At 40.7% G+C, this 22,205-nt stretch overlaps 1 long non-coding RNA gene across 1 annotated transcript; it reads left to right on the plus strand.

Moving 5' to 3' along the window:
• Positions 1–8,790: 8,790 nt before the first annotated feature.
• Positions 8,791–13,946, plus strand: LOC306939744. Its single transcript, XR_013791919.1, has 4 exons — positions 8,791–8,913; positions 9,877–9,955; positions 11,649–11,741; positions 13,374–13,946. It is a non-coding gene; the product is annotated as an uncharacterized lncRNA (long non-coding RNA).
• Positions 13,947–22,205: the final 8,259 nt, after the last annotated feature.

Below are 22,205 nucleotides of genomic sequence, written 5' to 3' on the forward strand. Positions count from 1 at the left end.
ACTGTGTTGAGGTGTTTAACTTGTGTATTCAACTTTTAACCTCAACCAGCCCAAATGGTGGTCCCTGTGGATCGATGACTTTACCATCAGGGCTAGCTCCAAGGTGAGGTGCATCAGGGTGGATTATGATGCCACATTACGCAAACCTAGACTTACAGCCAGCAGATTCAGAGAAACCACCCATGTTCGTGGGGAATATTCCGCCAAAGCTTTGGCAGCCCGCATTCTCAAAGGAACTCCTCAGACAGCCGCAATTAAAAGAGGTCTGGATCTGGAGCCAGAAATACAGAGGAGATATGCAGACTGCTTTGACGTGTCTGTGACATGTCGGTCCACAGCTGGCATTCGGACTGCTGGCGGGTTTCTTCAATAGCAGCAGACGGCTCCCATGATACCTGCAAGCTATCAAGTGACATTGTTGCTTATAACTGGGCTGAAAAGCTATTGGAGCTCTTGCCCCCTCACGACCCTCCTCGCAGCCTGAGGTCCGTAGGCAAGGGGCTCCTAAAAATCCGTACTGCGAACTACGTCACAAAGGGTGATCGGGCCTTCGCCATCCGAGCACCAAAGCTCTGGAATGAGCTTCCAGAATTAATTTGCCTCACTGACTCCCTCACACATTTTAAATCCCTATTTAAAAACCCATTCCTATAAATAACTTTTTGTTTTTCCCTGCCTTTTACTGATCTTGTGTTATCTTGATTTGTTTAATGTTTGGGTATTTATTGTTTATTACGTTCATGATGATAGAGCACTTCTCACCGGGATCCCTAGCAAGAGGCTCCAGTACATCCAGAACAGTGCTGCTAGTGGATCCTGGTGAGAGTGCGGAAATACGATCATATCACACCCATACTCTATTCCCTTCACTGGCTTCCCGTCTCCTCCAGGATAGAATACAAGGTCTGCCTCCTCACCCATCAGTGCATCCACAGCAACGCCCCTTCCTATCTGAAGGAACTCATTGAACCCCCAGCCTCCACCCGCTCCCGCCGCTCTGGAAATTCTAACACACTCAAAACCACCAAAACAAAACTCCGCACCATGGGGGACCGGGCCTTCTGTTCAGCTGCTCCTCGGCTGGGGAATGCCCTCCCCGACCACCTGAGAGCACCACAATCCGTGGACGCTTTTAAAAGGGGACTTAAGACATTTCTTTTTAACAAGGCATTTGGCCAGTTGGACCATTTGTTGCCCGGTGTGCTTTTAATCCTTTTAGCAGTATACCATGAAATGTGCTAATTTTAGTCCTTTTATTTAATCATGCATTATTTTAAGATTATTTTTCTTCTTCTTGTTGTAGCACTTTGAGGTAAAGTGCGTTATAAATAAAATGTATTATTATGTCACTTATTTGTTTTCTATTGTGAATTTCCTTGTTATTTTTCCTGTGCAGCACTTTGTGGCTCATGCCTTGAAAGGTGCTATATAAATAAAGTTATTATCAGGGTGCTTAATGATGTCTCTACTAATTTAAGGAGGACACTGATAGGACAGACCCAAATGGCATTTCTTTATTGTTTAAGTATGGGTTTTTATAAATATTGAGACAATGAAAATTGCATGTTTTCTAAGGAAGCACACCCGATATTCAAGCACATAACGTGTGGCGGTAAATCAGCTATTTTTGTGTGCTTGTTATTTTAAGATCGGATAGTATTTGAAGTGGTCATAATGGCAATAATACCACAATGTCTCAGGCATCTAAATAAATCTTGGCCATTTCATAAAAGCAAAGGCCATGACAAATCTTTCAGTTCTGAGATCGGTTTGTGCTTTAATCCATGAATGGATGACATGGTTTTCCTTTTTTTTCTCCTTGTAACGAAGCAAAAATTAAGAGTATACATTTTCTTGATTTAATTTGTGTTGTTACATGTTCAACTCAATAACTGTCCTCAGTAAAAGGCCTGTTTAAATTAACTTCAACTTTTATAAATGGCATGTTTTTTCTTTACATGTTTTGGTCAAATAAGTGGTGTGAAAAATACAAACGGGACAGCTCACACCCATAATGAAATGCTTTGTTTTCAAGATTTGTGCACAAACATCAGTAGCATTACAAAGTTATACAAAAATTACCCTACCAATTCCATTTGTCCCTCCATTTCCCATTCCAGGTGTGTTTGTCTTACTATATGTAAAGCTAGCATCACTATTCCAAAGCCCCCTCAGGTACATTTTTAAACATTTCAGCAATGGGATCATTCTTTTTTTTGGGTGAGTAGATCTTGTTGAACTGGTCAGTGTGGGCACCCCTGCACTAGGGGGTGGCAAATAGGAAAAAATGTGAATGAAAGCACAACCCAACCCGAGTCAGCTCAAATCAAAATGTACAAAAGACTCAAATTCTGGCCTTCAATTACTCACCCCCAACACAACAGAGAGAAATTTAGATTTAATTGGAACCAAAACTCATTAAAATGCCTAGGAATACACTTACCAAAGAATATCCGAACACTAGCAGATCAACTATGGCCCCCTTCAAAGAAAAATTAAAGAAGATATACAGAGATGGGATTCTATTTATTTTCTCAGCCTTGGTCACATCATTGATTCTGAAAAGATGTCTCATGTCATGTCTCTTTTTTCTCAAATAAAGAAAAAAAGAGTCCCAAATCAGCCAAACTGAAAAATTGCAAATACAGTATATCATACCGATGACATGCATGGTGCTTTGTCAGCAGATACAATCAGCAGATAAAACAGAATCATTTAGCGGAACTGCAAGCATATGTAAATATATAAAACTAGAACTGTACTGTCGAGTGCCTACTTGCTTGTTGCACACAAGTTTGTAGAAAAATAGAAATAGTAGAAAAATAAATCATCGATATCTGATGAAAACAAATTTTTATCCCCAATTAACAATCAATTACGTAATGTAATTAATACGGATGAGTGACGGCTTTCGATGGTGACGTATATGTCGATCAGTTATGGCCTACTTGTAGAAAAATAGTAGAAATAGTAATATAGAAATAGTAGAAAAATAAATCATCGATATCTGATGAAAACATTTTTTTTATCCCCAATTAACAATCAATTACGTAATGTAATTAATACGGATGAGTGAGGGCTTTCGATGGTGACGTATATGTCGATCAGTTATGGCCTACTTGTCGAAAAATAGTAGAAATAGTAATATAGAAATAGTAATATAGAAATAGTAGAAAAATAAATCGATATCTGATGAAAACAATGTTTTATCCCCAATTAACAATCAATTACGTAATGTAATTAATACGGATGAGTGACGGCTTTCGATGGTGATATATATGTATATACCAGTTATGGCCTACTTATAGAAAAATAGTAGAAATAGTAATATAGAAATAGTAATATAGAAATAGTATAAATATCAATCTCCTTTTTACCGGCTTAAGAACACATCCATGTACACATTAAAGTAAAAATGATCAAGTTTCTCTCTCATTGATTGGATAATCTCTTCATCTCTATAAATCCTTTCAACTGCATAGTCAGTGAGAGTGTCTGTGATGAAGTCACACCACTGAAGACCACTTAAAGCTAGCTGACCCTGAACTTGATAGTAGTATTTATGGCTCTTCTTAAGGCACAGCTTGCCGTTTACTGTGTTGAGGTGTTTAACTTGTGTCTGGTCTTCAACAGCACAACTTTTAACCTCAACCAGCCCAAATGGTGGTGTTCCCTGTGGATCGATGACTTTACCATCAGGGCTAGCTCCAAGGTGAGGTGCATCAGGGTGGATTATGATGCCACATTGTGTCACAGACACATCAAAGCCGTCTGCATATCTCCTGAGTATTTCTGGCTCCAGATCCAGACCTCTTTTCATTGCGGCTGTCTGAGGAGTTCCTTTGAGAATGCGGGCTGCCAAAGCTTTGGCGGAAGATTCCCCACGAACATGGGTGGTTTCTCTGAATCTGCTGGCTGTAAGTCGAGGTTTGCGTATGTCGGTCCACAGCTGGCATTCGGACTGCTGGCGGGTTTCTTCTTCAATAGCAGCAGACAGCTCCCATGACACCTGCAAGCTATCCAAGTGACATTGTTGCTTATAACTGGGCTGAAAAGCGATTGGAGATGTGTTGGTGAAACGGTAACCCTGTACAGGCAACTGTGGAAACTTGGGACCATCAGGGTGCTTAATGATGTCTCTACTAAGTTCAGGAGGGCACTGATAGGACAGGACAGACCCAAATGGCACTTGGCCAAATTTTGAGTCCACTATCTTTAAGTCCTTTATACCATGGAGAACTTTACAAATTCCCAGTTGTGGACGCAGATGTCTTAATTTCTCCCCACTTGCCATGACGTGTGGATCTGGAAGAGGCCCTGACAGGAAAAAAAAGGAGAACCGTCAAATTTTGATTTAATTATGACACCTGCCTTTTCACGATAAAGCAGACACCAACACTTATCACCTCCAATGACACGTCCGTAATGAAGACTGTTAAAGGAGAAAGGCCAACAGCACTCAAAAACACACCATGACCATTTTAATAATATAGAGGGCATGCATGTGACATCATACCCGGAGATCATATTCTAAAAATGTCTTCTACATCCTGACAGTTTTCTGAAAAAGCTATGTTTGCTAGGTCATGTTTGCATGTTTGGAATTATAACAGCTGAAATCAATAATATATCAGTATTCTGATATTAACCTGTGGGCCACATTAAGTGAAGGTGGGGCCGAGGGGCACATACAGCCCCGTATGTGGCCCCCGTGGCACCAGTTGCCTACGTATGATATAATACCTAAGAAGTTCAGAAGGACTTGTTTGTGAGTGTAATCATAAAGTCCCAAAGAAATGGGTATCTAATGTATGTTGGTTAGCGGTCATACATACCAGTAAATGCCTGGTACAGTGTGCACTTAACACCAGTCCTGACACTATCCTTCTTCTTTGGCACTGGTTTACGCACCACCACGTCATTAGTTGCCTCTGGTGCAATCCCCTGTGATAAAATAAAGATGAATAATGAAATGACAAGACACAAAACAATAGAATTGTTGAACTTGTTCAACATAAAAAAACATTAATATCTGACCTGTGTCCTTGGCCGATGCCAGGTTTGCAGAGAGCTGGTACAGGCCAGAGGTAATGGTACCGATTTGGCTCCTAAGGTACTACATAGGTAAATCAAAAAATTAGAATATTGAGGAAATGTTTTTCTCCACATAATTAAACCTACCTACATGCATTACAGAAAAAAATTACTTTACCATTATCCTTTTTTGTGACGTACCTGTAGTGTGCGGTTTGAAAGAGAAGTGCCACTATATGGTTACATAAGGCCTTCCCAGCAGCACATGAGCACGAAGTGCTCTCCAGTTCCACAGGAACCTTTTCGGAATGAAGTGTGATCTGTTAATATGGAAAAAACAATGAGCGTTGTTGCTGTAACACATTTACACTTCTACAAACAGCAAAGGGAAATAAAAACAGTTCAATCTCAAGTGGATGCCAGTGTCCATAGAAAGAGAGAAAGAAAGAGAGAGAGAGATTTTCTGCCTTTAGATGGACAGGACACATGCAGAGAGACATGCAGTAAAAAAAAAGGACTCAAACCCACAATGCACTCAGGCTACTTTAGAGCCTAGGGTGCCCGGACCATTAAGCCAACATGGTAAAATATATGTATTTTGATCACACAGAGTCTTTCTCAGTCTTTCATTTGTCCACAAAAAAATCAATCTTTTGTTTTTAAAGATATGTCACTCTGACACTGTAACATAGGTTTTTGGAGTTTCACTACAGAAATCACTGACAGACTGAGAAACACACTGAAGTAGATGCAACTTTGTGGGAACTGGGAACACTGTAAAGTCTCATCTGCAACCGCAGGACCATCCGACTGCAACCGCAGGATAACCATCTGACTGCAACCGCAGCAGGATTACAATTACAACTATTCATTTTGAGAAACCTGAAGGTAGTGAGCCTCCTCATTTTTCCTCATTGAACGGTGACTTCGTCCTCTCACCGTCACAGCATGATCAACTACGTTAGACACTGTTTCATTGTTTGGGAAGAAGTGTGCAAGATTAACCATGCATATTAATGAATTATTATATTTCATGATACAGAATGAGATGATGTACTTCTCAAAGTGGGGTCCTTGACTGGGTTGTCCCCAAAATAATGAATATAGCATTCAAATCTGCTATAAACCTCATCTCAGTGCGGTGAGCTTGTAGATCTGCTATTTTAAAAAGATTAAAATCTTACAATAGTGAACAATTTTTAATTATGACCAAAATTTAAACAAATCTTTTCCTCTGCAGGGTCTCTGGCACAAAACCTATTTAGATAGGGGTCCACACACAGGGCTAATACGTATCAAAAGAACATGGTATGCTGATGTTTTACTATCAAAGACAAAAGCACTTTACCTTCATAATCAAAAAGATACTGTTCAATGAAGAACTTGTATCCCTTCTCCCGTTTGGAAGATGGTGTGTCAGAAAACTGAGCAGCAAGTCTTTCAACATCATTGAACCGCATTTGCGGCAGGTGGGCAAGGGACTTTGTGAATTCCATACCCTGAAATGAGCAAAATAATTAATAATGATCTACATGGAAATGGTTTAAATTAAGAGCTTTGAACAAGAGTCAGTAACTCAGTATAATGATGGATATCTACTGAGGATTGATGTCTATCAAATAATTGATATCAAATAAATACATTTTTATTTTCACTAAAAATAATAATCGCTAATAAAGTATACTTAAGCTTGCAGACCTAAAATGAAAAACATCATAGCCTACTTGTCTATCTATATGAAACAGATTATGTGCCCATTGAATGTTATTTCAAAAGGATTCACCTCTGTTAAAAATGTACGGATACTTTTGGTTATAGTATGTACATACAGTCAGAGTTGGATAAATTAACACACTCTGAATGAATGGATGATTGATTTATTTAATACTGTATTAAGCAGAAATGTAAACAGCACGAGGTGCAGTCACATAAAATGATAACACAAAAAGTCCTGCGGGCTAAATATACACCAATGATTAGTTTGCATCATGTGGGGTTACAATTAAATTCAACAGTTAAAGGATTTCTAGTTATAAAACAAAACGGACTCCCTGCCGTTTATTTAAAAAAAGAAATCAACACAAATGAGCATAACTGATACACACAGGCAAACAGCAGCAGCAGCATTAGCATTGGAAACAAGCACATTCAAACAAGAGATTTAAGGCAATTACAAAATGGTAAAGTATAAAAGACGGATACCATTATCAAGAAAAAAAGATGGTAAAACTGAAAACCGTATTAATGTTAACTTTACCTTTCGGAATTAAACGACGTTGGCCTGTTAAAGTCTGGAAAAATGCATGTATCTCTATGGGCGAAATATGGCGCTACCCTTCTAAGCTTTACCCGGAAGTAAACCGGATGTTGTCCAACGTCATCGTGCATTCCGCCTAATAGGGACAGCCTGGGGACCAGCCTGGAGTTGAAGTACATTGTTTTCAACGAGAGCGCCGCGGATATCGGACATTTTAGGTATGTATGCAAAATGACAACTGTTTTAAAGTATTACTCAGTGACAACTAAAGTCTCTGTAATGTTTATGTTGTACTATTACTAAAAAGCGATCTAAAATAAATGTATTTAAGATCATTAAAAGCCGGGCCGGGGCTGTTGCCTTTCACTCTTCCAGTCACTGAAGTGTAGCCACTAGTGTTGTTGTTGTTCACCAACAATGAACGTGGCAATAAATGTTTGATTTTCTTTTACACACCATTATAATGTTCTTATTTTGATCATAACACCCACTTTAATACTGAAGAATATGTACGAGAATTATTTACTATGACACTATATATGGCACATTAGGAGTCCACTAGTAGTCTAGTAGTGCTTCTCAAATGTTTTATTTGCAAAGACATGGGTCCATTTGGTTCCATTCGAACACTACACATTTGTTATGGTCAGGGCTATCTATTCATGTGTTTCTGGTAATATTTTGTCCACTCATTTAGTCATTTTGTATGTCCGTGGCAAAAATGGAATGTTGACAAATGTCCACCACAATTAAGCCAATGTGGAATTTATGGTATGTGTTATCACAGGCAAAAACGTTGATCAAAGTAATAATTCTTGCACATTCTATAATTGTATAGACTTCTTGTAAATTCAGTAATGCAGATGTTTAACAACAATTTAACTCTTGAGAGTGTTAAATGAAACCGGGCCAAATCAACCACGTCAACTCTCCATTTGGCTGGGGACCACTGGAAATTATATTGGTGCTGTGTTCAAGGCAAACTAATAAGCTCACTGTTTTGTTGTTCATTTCACATTCTGCTGGACATGTGAACATTGGATAAAACATTGGCAAAAATGTCAAACTTTCCTTTTGCATGTGACATGTCAAACTAGGATTCTGAATCCATTTCAAGCATTCGTTTTGCACAAAATACACTCCTTGGGCTAAAAACAGCCATAGCCACTTGCCCAAATGTGTCCAAAATGTGCTGACCTCATCACATTTGTCATGCCGTTTTTAGCTCAAGGAGTGTATTTTGTGCAAAACGAATGCTCACTGGTCACCAAGTCACAGAAGCGGTCACACAGGTAAAGACCACTAAGCATTCACATGCACACAAGGTTCTCAGTTTTCTTTGGAGCTCTAGGTCTCCTAGTATTGTCAAAACTATCCCATCTACAAGCTCACTTGTTTTATGCTTAACTCCCAAGATGGCATAGTAATGCAGTGTGCTAAAGCACACTATTTCATTTCATTTCATTTGTATGTATTTCTCTGTCTCAGATCGAGGAAGTGTTCTGGACAATCACCCTTAAAGCGCTGCAGTACACATTCCTGGGGAAGTTGGACCAATACACCCAAGAAGGGAGCTGTAGGGAAAGAAACTTGACGAGACACTTCTTGGGGTCTTAAATAAGGTAAGTACTTGAAGTATTGTAGGAAAGCATCAGCAAGAATGAAAGGGAAGGTGTGCAGGACGATGGTGAGACCAGCTATGTTACACATAGCGGGGGCGGCGGTGGCTCAGGGGTAGAGTGTCTGGATGGTAACCGTGAGGTTGCCAGTTCGAACCTGGGCTCCCCCAGAGTCACTGTCGAAGTGTCCTTGAGCAAGACACTGAACCCCTAATTGCTCCCGATGTGCTAGTTGGTGCCTTGCATGGTTTCCGCTGCCATCGGTGTATGAATGGGTGAATGTAATGCACAATCTCTGTAAAGCGCCTTGGATAAAGGCGCTATATAAATGCACCATTTACCATTTACCATTTACACACAGCTATCTTGTATGGTTCATTGGTTTTTAGACCAGTGTTTATTTCGTTGACTAAAACTAAGATGGAAAATGTTCGTCGACTACCTTTTTCCACTGACGAAACCTAAATGGAAACTAAATGAAAACTAAGCTATGATGACTAAAACTAAGAGTAAATATATTGACAATTTTGTCAACAAATAAAAACTAGACAAATGTTAGGAATGGACTAGTGGACAAGAGACCCAGTATAAGTCATTTTACGCTTGGTTGTATGCTGAAAATAGCAAAAGATTTCAGAAAGTGTAAAATCAGCCATTACATCAAGGCCCGCCAAAATACATTTTTGTCGACTAAATCAATTGTAGATCTAGTCGACTAAAACTAGACTAACACTAAAACATTCCAGGTGACTAAAATGTGATTAAAACTATTCACTGAGGAGAAGGCAGGAAACCGAGTTGGAGGTAGCAGAGACTAAAATGTTGAGGAGGGACAGTGAGTATATCAGTAGAAGGATGCTGAGGTTGGAACTTCCAGGCAGGAGGCCTAGAGGAAGACCAAAGAGAATTTATGGATATAGTGAATGTGATGTCTGTACTGTACAATCTCATTTCATGTGTTTGTAGGACCACAGCATTGAGTCCCGTAGAGAAGAGGCCTCATTGTCTACCTTGGGAAAAGACGGAGCAGTTGATCGACTACAAGGTAAAGAAAATGTACCTCTATTCTCGCTAAAAGGCCTAGCCCAGAGGTCCTCAACTAGAAATGCTGAAGGTCCACTAATCATTTTTGAAAAAGACTAAGGTCCGGTCGCTGCGGACCACGCAGCGGAGAGCGGGGCTCTATGCCTGTTTAGTACAGTCAAACCAAGGCAAGCTTATACAAATCGGATCCCCTCCCAACCAACCAATACTGTATGAAAATAAAATGTTTCACAAATATTCCCCTCCAAAAAAAATCACAGCAAATGAGAGGTATTGTGTTGAGGCACAAAGAACACTTTTATTTTGTCAAGTTGTGCCTGCTAAAAGGACCACTTCACCACGTTTCAACCTATCGTCATATAATAGGTCCTCACTAATAATCATGAAAAAATGGCGCAATTTTTTCCTACTATCTGTGTCTCATAGGAGGGCTGTGGGCAGTTCTGAAACCGTCCTCCAGTGACATCATCGATGGGGAATACAAGCTAATAGAAACTGCAGGCTTTCTAGTCCTGAAAAGTTGCAATGCGAAAATGGAAGCCATCGTTCTCACGATAATGGAAATCTAAACATTTTTGTAAAAAAAAAACGTATTTAAAAAAATAAATCTGCCTAATTATGTCACTGAAGGACGGTTTCTAAACTGCCCACAGCCCTCCTATGAGACACAGACTGAGTAGAACAAAAATCGTGCCATTTTATCATGATTATTAGTGAGGTTGTGGTAGTGGTCCTTTAATAATAAGAGAAATAGCACATTGGTTACCAAGAATTCTTAATTTAACAACAATCTGAGCTGTCTGAAGTGAGTGGTACTGTACTGTACTGTACTGTACTGTACTGTACTGTACTGTACTGTACTGTACTGTACTGTACTGTACTGTACTGTACTGTACAAGCCCTCCTCCCTGGCCTGTATTAGGCTGTGCAACAGTGCCACTTGGTGGTGAACAAACGCTATTTTTGTGCTCGGACACAGGGAGGGACAGTGTTGTACCCGAACGCGTTCAAAGAACGATCGTCCACGAACACGTTCATATTTTCTAAACATGTTGTTCATCACCTCATTATGTACATTGTACAACATTATTTTATTTTTCTGCATGCATGGCTTCTTGTGCTTACCCTATAATCTGAACGTACTTTATCATCGCTTTATCATCAGTCATAAGACCAGGCGTCACTGTTGCATGCATATTTAACACTCTGAGCAAATCATGGTTTTACTGTGTGTACAGTACACAGTATAAAGCGTGTACCCGTTTGCAAATCTACCTTTCTTAGTGCTTGGCTGGCATATGAAAACGATATGTTTATACATGTTAGCAGTAGTGGAAATTATACTAGTAGTATGCTACTGCATGCTTTACTCCACTTGAATTCAGTACTGTACTTCTACTTCACACCTGGAGGAAAATATTCAACTTTTTACTATTGTTATTACAATTACAAACTAATTCATGTTTCTTTGGGAAGTCAGCCCCCATAGCCTTTTGTATTTGTATACTACTGTACATATAGTCCTATACAAATGTGTGCTATGTATCACTGGCACTGCTTTACTGTGGCATTACTGTACTAGTTTTAATAATCTGATTCCTTGAGCAACACTTGAATCAGTTGCACACATTTGCCAGAAATAGAATATATAAATGTATTGTAATGCATTTGTGTTTTCTTGTATTTACTGACAGGAGGGGTGGAGCACTTCATGTCCATCCATCATTGATGTTGAAAGACCCTAAGGCACTTATGATGTCTTTGTGAGGAACAGTGTTGTGGGCTGGGTGAGTAGTAATTGTAATTAAAGTATTATGGCCTGACCTGAATTTACACCTCAACTCTGTAGTGTACTACGGAAAACAGAATATTTGTTTATGTACATTGATCACACCCTACCAAGTACCAACTGTCATAAAGACATGTGAATCCCTTGACTCCTTCAAAACCGCTCTCAAAGGGCACCTACGGACGGCTGCAATTCGAAACTGGTAAATTCATATAGTGCCTTTATCCAAGGCGCTTTACATAGATTGGCGGCAGAAACCATACAAGGCACCAAGCCATAGCACTTTATATGGTATGTATAGTTTACGCATGTTTCATGTGTGTGTGTGTGTGTGTGTGTGTGTGTGTGTGTGTGTGTGTGTGTGTGTGTGTGTGTGTGTGTGTGTGTGTGTGTGTGTGTGTGTGTGTGTGTGTGTGTGTGTGTGTGTGTGTGTGTGTGTGTGTGTGTGTGTGTGTGTGTCCACTCAATCAGTCCCTCCTCACCACTCAATCACCCGCATGCAGACACACACACACACGGAAGGAAGACAATGCAGGGCAATACCAACACTAAAATACATAATGACCCGGCCTATAGGGTCATAACAGTTATGTATTGCCATGCTTTTTGTTCTTGCTTATTGTAAATCGCTCCGGATTAAGAGTGTCTGCTAAATGCCTGAATTGTAAATTGTAATTGCCCAAATGTGCTGACATCACATTTGTGATGACGGCTATGGCTGTTTTTAGCCCAAGGACTGTTTTTGTTTTGGCAAAACTAATGCTTGGAATGGATTCAGCATCATGAAAACCTGTTTGACACATCGCATGCTACTTAAAGCATGATGACGTTTTTTCCCCCCTTTGTTAATGGTAGGGTCACATATTGCTTATTACATGCTGGGGACGGTGGACCCATACTCAACAACATTTCTTTTTTTGGTCAAATAGGTTTTTATTGAGAACAGATTATAAATTGTTGTATTTCTAACATACAACTCAACATGCCTGGGTTCACATTCTGGCAAGGGCCCAAATTAGAGCTGGCATACTTGGTCTGCATATTGAGACAGGTAGATATGTAGGCACGGTTGAGGAGGATAGATTATGTAGTCTGTGTGATGTAAAGGAAATTGAAAGTGAAATGCATTTTGTTTTTTATTGTCCATTCTACAACTCAAATTAGGGCAAGACTTCTTAATAAGGTGGATCCAAATCATAAATTGATATGGTTGGAGGACTTTGAGAAACTGAAAGTACACCTTTTCATTTGCCTCATTCCTTGAAAAGGCCTGATCAATGAGGAGGAGAGCCATTTACATGGCCTTGTTTTAATTTTGTTCAAATACTGTACAAATATGTATTCATGTATTTAATAATGCATTATGGAATATGAACAGGAAGGACTGTAATGTCAGTTGTTTTTAACGTACCGGTACTTTGTTAAATGTGTCATAATCCCATATGGGATGAGCCCAAGTGGCATGACACGAAAATAAATGTCATTCATATAGTATGATGATGATATGCTCATAGTGCAGCATGACACGCTATAAGCTTGCATATCTGCTATCCGATATCAGAAATGTGACTATTACACTGATGCTTTCCTGTTCTTAACAAATGTGTCTATGTGTCTTTGTATTTTCCAGATACGATATGGAGGAGTCCACAGACTTGCAGCTGTACATTTATGGCCACTACACCATTAAATACAGCCATGCCCATGGACATTAACCAGACTGCTAACATGGATTCACTCACACTAGACTCCTGGCTTCACTGGAACTCCATCTCCATCATGCGCGGCCTGGGAGCAGATGTGTCTATTATTCACCAACTCACTCACCAAGTCATTGTGAATTATATGGTTTTACAGCTAAATTAGGAAACTACTTCAAACAAATACTGTAAAATAAGGTACTATTTCACTATTATTATTGCTGTTATACTATTGGCATTAAAGTATTTTTTGCTATATTGGTTTACCTATTTAGGGCTCACCTCATTCAGATAGTAGGATGATAATAAATTATATAGCACATTTCCAGACAGTCACATAGTCAACTACTTTAGAGACCAGGATTACTGCATTTTAGTTTAGAGACCAGGATTACTGCATTTTGTGAGGGGACACGGGGAGAACATGCAAACTCCACACAGAAAGGCCCGGATTACTGCATTTTGTGAGGGTACCTACCCTAGGGGACACGGGGAGAACATGCAAACTCCACACAGAAAGGCCCTTTTGCAAACCCCCGCAAAATATTTAATGTGGGTTCCCATTCACTCCAGTATGAATGCAATGAAGCATGCTTTATTAACAACAAGTTAACATAATGATAATAAACTCTCACTATAAGCCTTATAGCAAATGTTGGTATAAAAGTATTTATTTTATGGACATTCAGTGATAGTTTCTCCTCAATCTGGAAATAAAGTTGTTGTTTCTCCAGCTTGTCAGCTCCTTTAAAAAAAATAGAATATGTTGCTGTACTTGGTGGACTAAGTCTGACACCTCTGGGGAGGGATGGCAAAGGGCACCTGCTTTGTACTCTTTCAGGGCCATTAAAGTATATTGAAATTGTATTTCCTTTAGAGGATAGCCCCTTGAGATGTATCATCTCGTTTTAGAGGGGGTCCTCTGCAATACTGTCCTCTGCAATACTGGCACACTTGCTGTCGGTCTTTTCTGTTTTACATTCATTACAAATGCTGCCGTTCTTGCTAATACTATGAGCAATGTAGCCCGCTAGGGAGAAGAGAATGTTCTTTTCAGTTTTTGTAAATTCGGGTGCAGTTTTGTCTTCCAACAGCTCCACACAGATATACTGTAGCTGAGGTACGACTTTCATGATGGCTGAGATCTTCTCAAAGTCTTCACCACCGGTTCCTGTGCTAACTGCTGCACTCGTGACAGCTAAAGAGAGATAGACAGATAGGGACAAAGGTTAAGGGAGAAGAAAGATAATGAGTCACTAGTACTACACAATATTAAGTTAAGAAAATACTGGGATAATAATGCCATTATGTACATGGATCTATACATTTGGGCTTCCTTTTTGAGAGGAAGCCCTGAAGGGGGGGTCTTAAGGTCTTTAACATGTTCTTTTCTAGAAATATGTCTTCCTTCAAGTCAAGATTACATTCTGTAAAAGGGTTTTTACACTGCATGTAGATGCGTTTGGTCTACCTTGTGCAAAGCTAGAGCCATCTCAGAAAGATGACCAACCAACATGTAGGCTCTACGGGTGTCATATTGTGACAATACTCACACAACACTATGCAGTATCATAGTGTTATACAATACAGTACCTACCTGTGGTCAGTAATATGTGGGTGTGAAGTGTGGTTTACATTATAGAACATTTCAAGTGTGAACCTGCTACAGTAGGTTCTGTTGACAGGCTTGTTAACAGGTTATCTGAGGGTCATGCATGGTCAGTGAAATCAACGACATGAATTAATAATTGGCTTTGGATGCTTGAAAATGTTAATATATTATCCCACGGTGCTGTGAGGATGGGCTAATTCCAGTTCTGATCAACCCATTAAGCTTTTAACGAGTTGTGTTACCCCTACCGTATTGTAACACTGTTCCTGTTTTAATTAAATCACTATTGCTTTAAACACACTGAGTTTAGGTGGTTGCTCAGTTGCAGGTTCTTTATTCTGCATTCATAATAAAAGATAGTTGTATGTCAGCGAATGTGGACATCAAAATCACTTTTCTGTCTCCTTGGGGATCCTCCATTGCTCTCAGAATTAGATAATATACTATTCTGACTGATTCAGTGATCTTATATAGTGGATACAGTTTACATAAATAAAACCAAATAAAACAAGACTGTTATCTTAATATAAAATACAGAATATAGCCTATAAAATACATGCATATTTTACCATGAACTGTTAGCTTTAATATTATTTTAAATTATGTATCAAGTCACATGAATGTAGACCATGATTATGTCAGTACATGTAGACACTTTTCTGTCTGGAAAGACATGTCAACTAGTTTAGATATACACACACTGCACTTAGGCAAACACTTTTTAAATGTCTACAATAAAACAAGGCTGCTGCTGTGCTGATCCATATTATGGAAATAATACAAACATAAACATGTATGAAACAAATCAACTTACCAGTTATCACCATTGCCCAAGCATGCACTTCTATGAAACATCAATAGGTTACATTATCATATCTTAGCGAAATTGCACTAAAACACATTGATAAGGTGATTAAAATGAAATCTGTTGATAATTAGGCTATTTGTATTAAAAGACATGCATATAGGCTGTTATCGCGAGAATCTAAGTTCTTAACAGCTTGTCAATGAATTCTCGCGATACTGTCAGCTCAGAAACTCTTATTGTGCTCTTTCGAGACGTCAATATAATTATATCGTTTGCAAATCATATAAACATAGTATCCGAAAATAACCTGTGACATGTCTTCTTTCATCTGTCAGCATCGATTATTTTTTTAGAAGGGCATAGTTATTAATATCGATGTTTGTTCATGCCTTTTTCGCTGGACTCCATTCGGATCCATGCAGTCTGTCAACATCCGGTTCAGGAACTGTCCCTAATCGGCGTCCCCAGTAGCACTAGAGGCCGCCATTACGCAGGCCCCATGAAGTCAACGGAGTTTGCAGAACTCTGTTTTTTCTAAGGCTCTGGGCGGGGGGAAGTCCGCTCAGAGAGCGGAAACGGAAACAGATAAACGGAAACAGAAAAGGGGCGTTCCCTTGTTCCCTTCATGTTGCCATGTCCGCTTATTATAAGCGACTTGTATTATTATCATTATTAGTATTGTTAGTATTAATATTAGTATTATTATTAATTTAATATGCTGCTATGCTTCTAGCTCTGCTATTTTCAAACTAGATTTAAATTAGCTAATCTGTTGCAATTTCTTGAGTGGCTTCTTTTCAATATGTTTGTTGCAAATCTGGCACCTATAGAGCAGCGGTTATATACAGCCTCTTTGCTGTAGTTCTGTCTCTTCTCTCATCGAAGCAAGGTACGTAAACCAACAAGACAATATTAATATTATAAGTATAACTTCATATAAACGTAAACGTTCTGCAGTGCAAACTAGGCGACTTATGAACAGGAGTTAATGCGTTATTTTTCTTTTCTTTCTTGCCTGCTCGAGTAAGCTTAGCTAACAAGCCAGTAAACTAACACAACAAGCAATATTACGATTCTAATTTATGAAGCTTATAAATTCATAAGCTTATGAACTTATGAAGCTAACTACCATTAATCCCCCTTATATTCCGTTTTTGTAACATGCACTTGCTTGTACCTTGCATTATTATGTTAGCTTTTGGCTAACTGGCTCTGGCCATTGTTCCATAAAATGAGTTGATGACACAGGAAAACTCTTCACATAGAGCATGTCTGACATAAAGAGCTTACATCGACATGTAAATATGAAATGTAGCCAAAGTGTAAGGTTATTCATTAGCAACAGCTGGTTGCATACAACCCTGCTTCTGGTGATTCCTGTTATTGTTACAGCATAGGCAGATTGACAGATCTATGGCCTGTATGCCTGTCTACAGATGTAGATTATCTGATCTGCAAATTCAGTGTAATTGTTAAAATTGTCTTGTTTCTTTTTATTAACAGATGCATCATTCCATATTAACCGCCAATGAAATTGACATTGGGACTTATTCAGACTGTTGGCCTTGGCCAGGCAGGGTGTGTTATTCATGCACTCATTTCACCCAGGTTCCATCTCTGCAACGCATGCAATTTGTGTGTTCAGTGAGTCAGTCTAGTGACTGCCAGTGGTCTATGAAGGATGGCTTTCCCCTTAAGTACATTTGAAATGTAAGAACGCTTCATGAGTTGGTGCTGTGTGTGTATATTATATACTGTATATGCATTTCTCATATTGTATGTCTCCCCCCCCCCTCCCTCTAGATCTGCGCATCATTAGATGCGGTCTTAAGTGCAGATCAGAGGCACACTATCATTGTCCCTGGTGTGAGAATACCATTTTAAGGTCTGATGCGATGAAAAAACACCTGCCGAAGTGCAAACTCCATTCGGGTCAGCTGTTCAGCCCTTCTCAGTCCGCCAGCCCGGCGATGCACAGTGGTCAGTCTGCCAGTCCTTTGGTTCAGATGTTCAGCCCTGCGATGCACAGTGGTCAGTCCGCCAGTCCTTCGGTTCAGATGTTCAGCCCTTCTCAGTCTGCCAGCCCTGCGATGCACAGTGGTCAGTCCACCAGTCCTTCGGTTCAGATGTTCAGCCCTTCTCAGTCTGCCAGCCCTGCGATGCACAGTGGTCAGTCCACCAGTCCTTCGGTTCAGATGTTCAGCCCTTCTCAGTCTGCCAGCCCTGCGATGCACAGTGGTCAGTCTGCCAGTCCTTCGGTTCAGATGTTCAGCCCTTCTCAGTCTGCCAGCCCTGCGATGCACAGTGGTCAGTCCGCCAGCCCTGCGCTGCACAGTGGTCAGTCCGCCAGCCCGGCGATGCACAGTGGTCAGTCTGCCAGTCCTTCGGTTCAGATGTTCAGCCCTTCTCAGTCTGCCAGCCCTGCGATGCACAGTGGTCAGTCCGCCAGTCCTTCGGTTCAGATGTTCAGCCCTTCTCAGTCTGCCAGCCCTGCGATGCACAGTGGTCAGTCCACCAGTCCTTCGGTTCAGATGTTCAGCCCTTCTCAGTCTGCCAGCCCTGCGATGCACAGTGGTCAGTCTGCCAGTCCTTCGGTTCAGATGTTCAGCCCTTCTCAGTCTGCCAGCCCTGCGATGCACAGTGGTCAGTCCGCCAGTCCTTCGGTTCAGATGTTCAGCCCTTCTCAGTCTGCCAGCCCTGCGATGCACAGTGGTCAGGCGCCCAGCCCTTCTGAGCCCTCTACCCATTCCAAATGCCCGCACTGCTCTAAACTCATGTACCGGAGGAATCTCCGTCTTCACATTGCACGCGCACATTCAAAAACGGACAAGGACATAACTGCCCTAAGCCACCTTGCAGCCGTAATTGTAGATGCAAAGAATGGCATTTCAGCTGTTCAGAGAACTGGCCATGGCTTTGCTACACCGATACATGTCCAAAAGAAATGCTGGGGAGAAAAACAGAATACATGGTGTGAATTGAATGAATGCCAGAGCTACCTGCAGTTGGCACAACGGAGTGGTCTTCTTCATGATCATTGTGAACACATCCGTTCACTAGATTACTGTGATCGCATAGCTACTGAGGAACCTCTGGACGAGTCAATCCTGGACAAAATGGTTGCTTGTCAATTCTTTGGAGAAGGGAAAAAGGCAACATGCTTAAAAAGACAACAAGATTCACTGAGAGAAGGTGTCCCTTTCTCTGTTTTGGTTGATTTTGGTTACTCATGCCACATCTGTCTGTCTATCTATGAGCCTGAAGTTACACCACATAGTAAACAGGGCAGGATCATGGTGACGTACAAAAACGCTGACAATACATGGCATTGTCCATGTGCCAATCCACGCATGTCCTGCTCTCACCAGAACATTGCCAAATGGCACTTATTTCAAGTCAATGGTGAACTGTTCATCACAACACCAAGTTCTCCAGCAAAGCAACCAGAAGAATCTGAATGTGATGCCTATCCTCCTCCAAAAGACTTGCGACGCATGACAGATTACATAATGTCAAGCAAGAAGATTCCGTTCAATCTCCCAGAGGAAGTCATCAATAAACCCCCAACTGAGTATCCCACTCACTTCTATCCGGCTGAGACCAAATGCCTTCTGTGTCCAGACCAGCCACAGCTTGAAAGTCCAGTGGTAATCACCAGAAACGCAAAAATAGTTACCATGAGTGGAATAATCAACAGTAAGTCACTAGTATTTTGACATCTTTGTTGCTTGAAATATGAGATGAATTGTATGGTGCAAGAGTTGTCTAAATGGTGTGTTATACCTTGACAGGTGTGTGGACCTTCACCCGAAGATGTGCAGTGTGCCAGATGCTCTACAGATACCAGGAGTGGGAGCACGGTCTACACAATTTCAATGACCACATTCTTCTCAGTCTGGAACTGTGCCTGTATCTCAGAATCAATTTGCAGGTGTGTATAGAAAAACTGTTCAGTCTGTTAAGTTAGTCTTTAAACACATATAAATGAATATCCAAGTATGCTTATGTGACAATGTTCTTAATTCCCACCTGGTAATCTACCATTACACCCCACTCCCCAGAGTCATGTGTCAGTGTCTAGGGTCATAGACGGCTTGGAGCAGTTAAAAAAAGTGTCATTCCCACCCAGAGACTCAATGCTTCATGGCTACTGTCACTTTGAGGCCTTGTCGGACATCGATTACACATATTCGTGTGTGTTGTGTGGCTACCATCCTCCTGTTGTCATCATGGACCTCCACAAGAAAGGGGTTTTCACCATGGCTGGTAGGTCATAATGTTTTGATTTGAATCCAAAGACAATGTTGTTTTGGTGTTAACATTCAGTAAATGTCAATTTACTTTGGGTTTTACAGTGAGTGAAATAAAAAAAACCTTCTGATGACTACAATGGGGAACAGAACATCACAGAGTTTTGGAACTCTGTGGAGATGGAGTTGATCTGCCGTGGCTTTGTTCCCAGTAAGCATAATACCCTAGTAATTACCTGTCTGAAGCTCTTTGGACAAATAATGGTGATGTTGTAAATCGGTGCTTCTCAACCTGTGTGTCAGGACCCCAAATGATTTTGTTGAATCACAGGGGTCACAACCTGAAAGGTTTGAGAAACACTGCTGCTCTACATTACCCATATACTAATACGTGACACATTTAATCTATTTTGTAAAACACCCACTAACCATATGTTTAGCATTTTGAATTGCAACCACATTTATTTGTTTGTCCTGATATGTTAAAGTAAACTAATGAGCATTTGTAACACTATTTAATTTAATTTTTGGTAGGCCGTGCTAAGAATCCACTGGCAATTCATCCAGATTATGAGCACTGGGCACCGTGGATAGGCCAGCAAACAAGGAAGAGTGACGTAGTGCTGAACACGGAGTATGAGAAGATGTCTTCTGTAAAATCTGGAGATGAGGCAGTTGAGGCAGAACTCCAGAGCATTACAGAAGACCGTCTAGTGGGCGAATTTATGAAGCAGAAGGTACATGTTTTTGAATATTTTGCCTAAATTCTGTTTATTTTAAAGTATTTTTTTTTTTAGAGTTTGTCAGTGTCCTTAAGCAAAACATTTGTAGAATCGTCCTTGCGTCTAAATGGGTTAAGGTGTTTAATCGATGCTCACGCTCCTAAACAATCTACTGTAGGGGGACAGCCCCAAACCACATACCCGCAGAGGCATGGGAGGGTCATGACTGTGTGGCCAGGGCCACATTGTATTGCCATTGAACACATAATTCTATCTTTCAGGTTGGAATAGTGCGGAAACTGTGCAAGTCTTGTAAAGTGGACTACAAGGGATCGAGAATGGACCTCATTATAAGGCTGCAGAATGAGATGAAGAGCAGGCAGACATATGACAAGGTCTTCCAGCAGATCTGGGGTGCTTCTGGTAAGGACTACTTTTTGAAGGGCATAATATGTCATTATCTGCTAGTACATTTGTAGACGGTTGTACAAAGAATTCCCATCTTGACATGTCCTCTTCAGACATTCAACTGATACAGAATGAATGACAAAGTAAACTGTGAATATGAATGTTTTTACCCAGGTGGGTGGTCTGTCATCCTCTGCCCTCACGGTGTCAAGTTCAACCTGAGAGCAGAGAGCCCCAGAGACTATGCCGACCTGCTCTTCTCTTGGAAGCACTTCCCGAATGTTGTTGTATATGACTTTGCCCGTGGTTTGGCCGCACATGCCAACCATCGATCGAGTTCCCTGCCATTCCAACCATATCATGGACGATTAGCAGAACCTACGGCTGACAACCTTGAGGCTGCAAAGAATAAGAAGTTGACGGTGTCCCTTCCATGGCTTGTTAATAAGAACAACAACCCCGACCCTAATGCTCATCCAGTCACAGGCTCATCACATCATTATGTCCTCTATGACAAACTGCATGAGTCGAACACAAAGGATCCCTTTGACATACTCCGAAGAATAGAGCTAGTTCCGGAGCTCCAGGGTTCACTTAATAGTCAGGCGGCTGAGCAGTTCTTTGGAATGATGAGAAAGAACAACTACTTCCTGAACCAAATGGCACCATCGACTCATGTGTTCGTCATGAGGAGCATCATTCAACACCACAACACGGCGACCAATGCCAAGCTGCTGAAAGGGTGTTTACAACGTGGCCTCAAGTCGACACAGATGAGCAATATCTCAATGTCTGACATGGGACAAGCAGTGCTAGGTGAATATTCAATACAGAGATAGGTGTGTTCTCCAAGTATGTAACCTGACTGTTCCACTGATCAGTGTTCTATTCTCTCTGTGTCACAACCCTCCACAGATGGCACAAGAGCTGTGACACCACGGACGGTGGCTAATTCAACAGTG

The sequence above is a fragment of the Electrona antarctica genome (assembly GCF_951216825.1).
Source record: "Electrona antarctica genome assembly, chromosome: 2".
Classification (NCBI taxonomy): domain Eukaryota; kingdom Metazoa; phylum Chordata; class Actinopteri; order Myctophiformes; family Myctophidae; genus Electrona; species Electrona antarctica.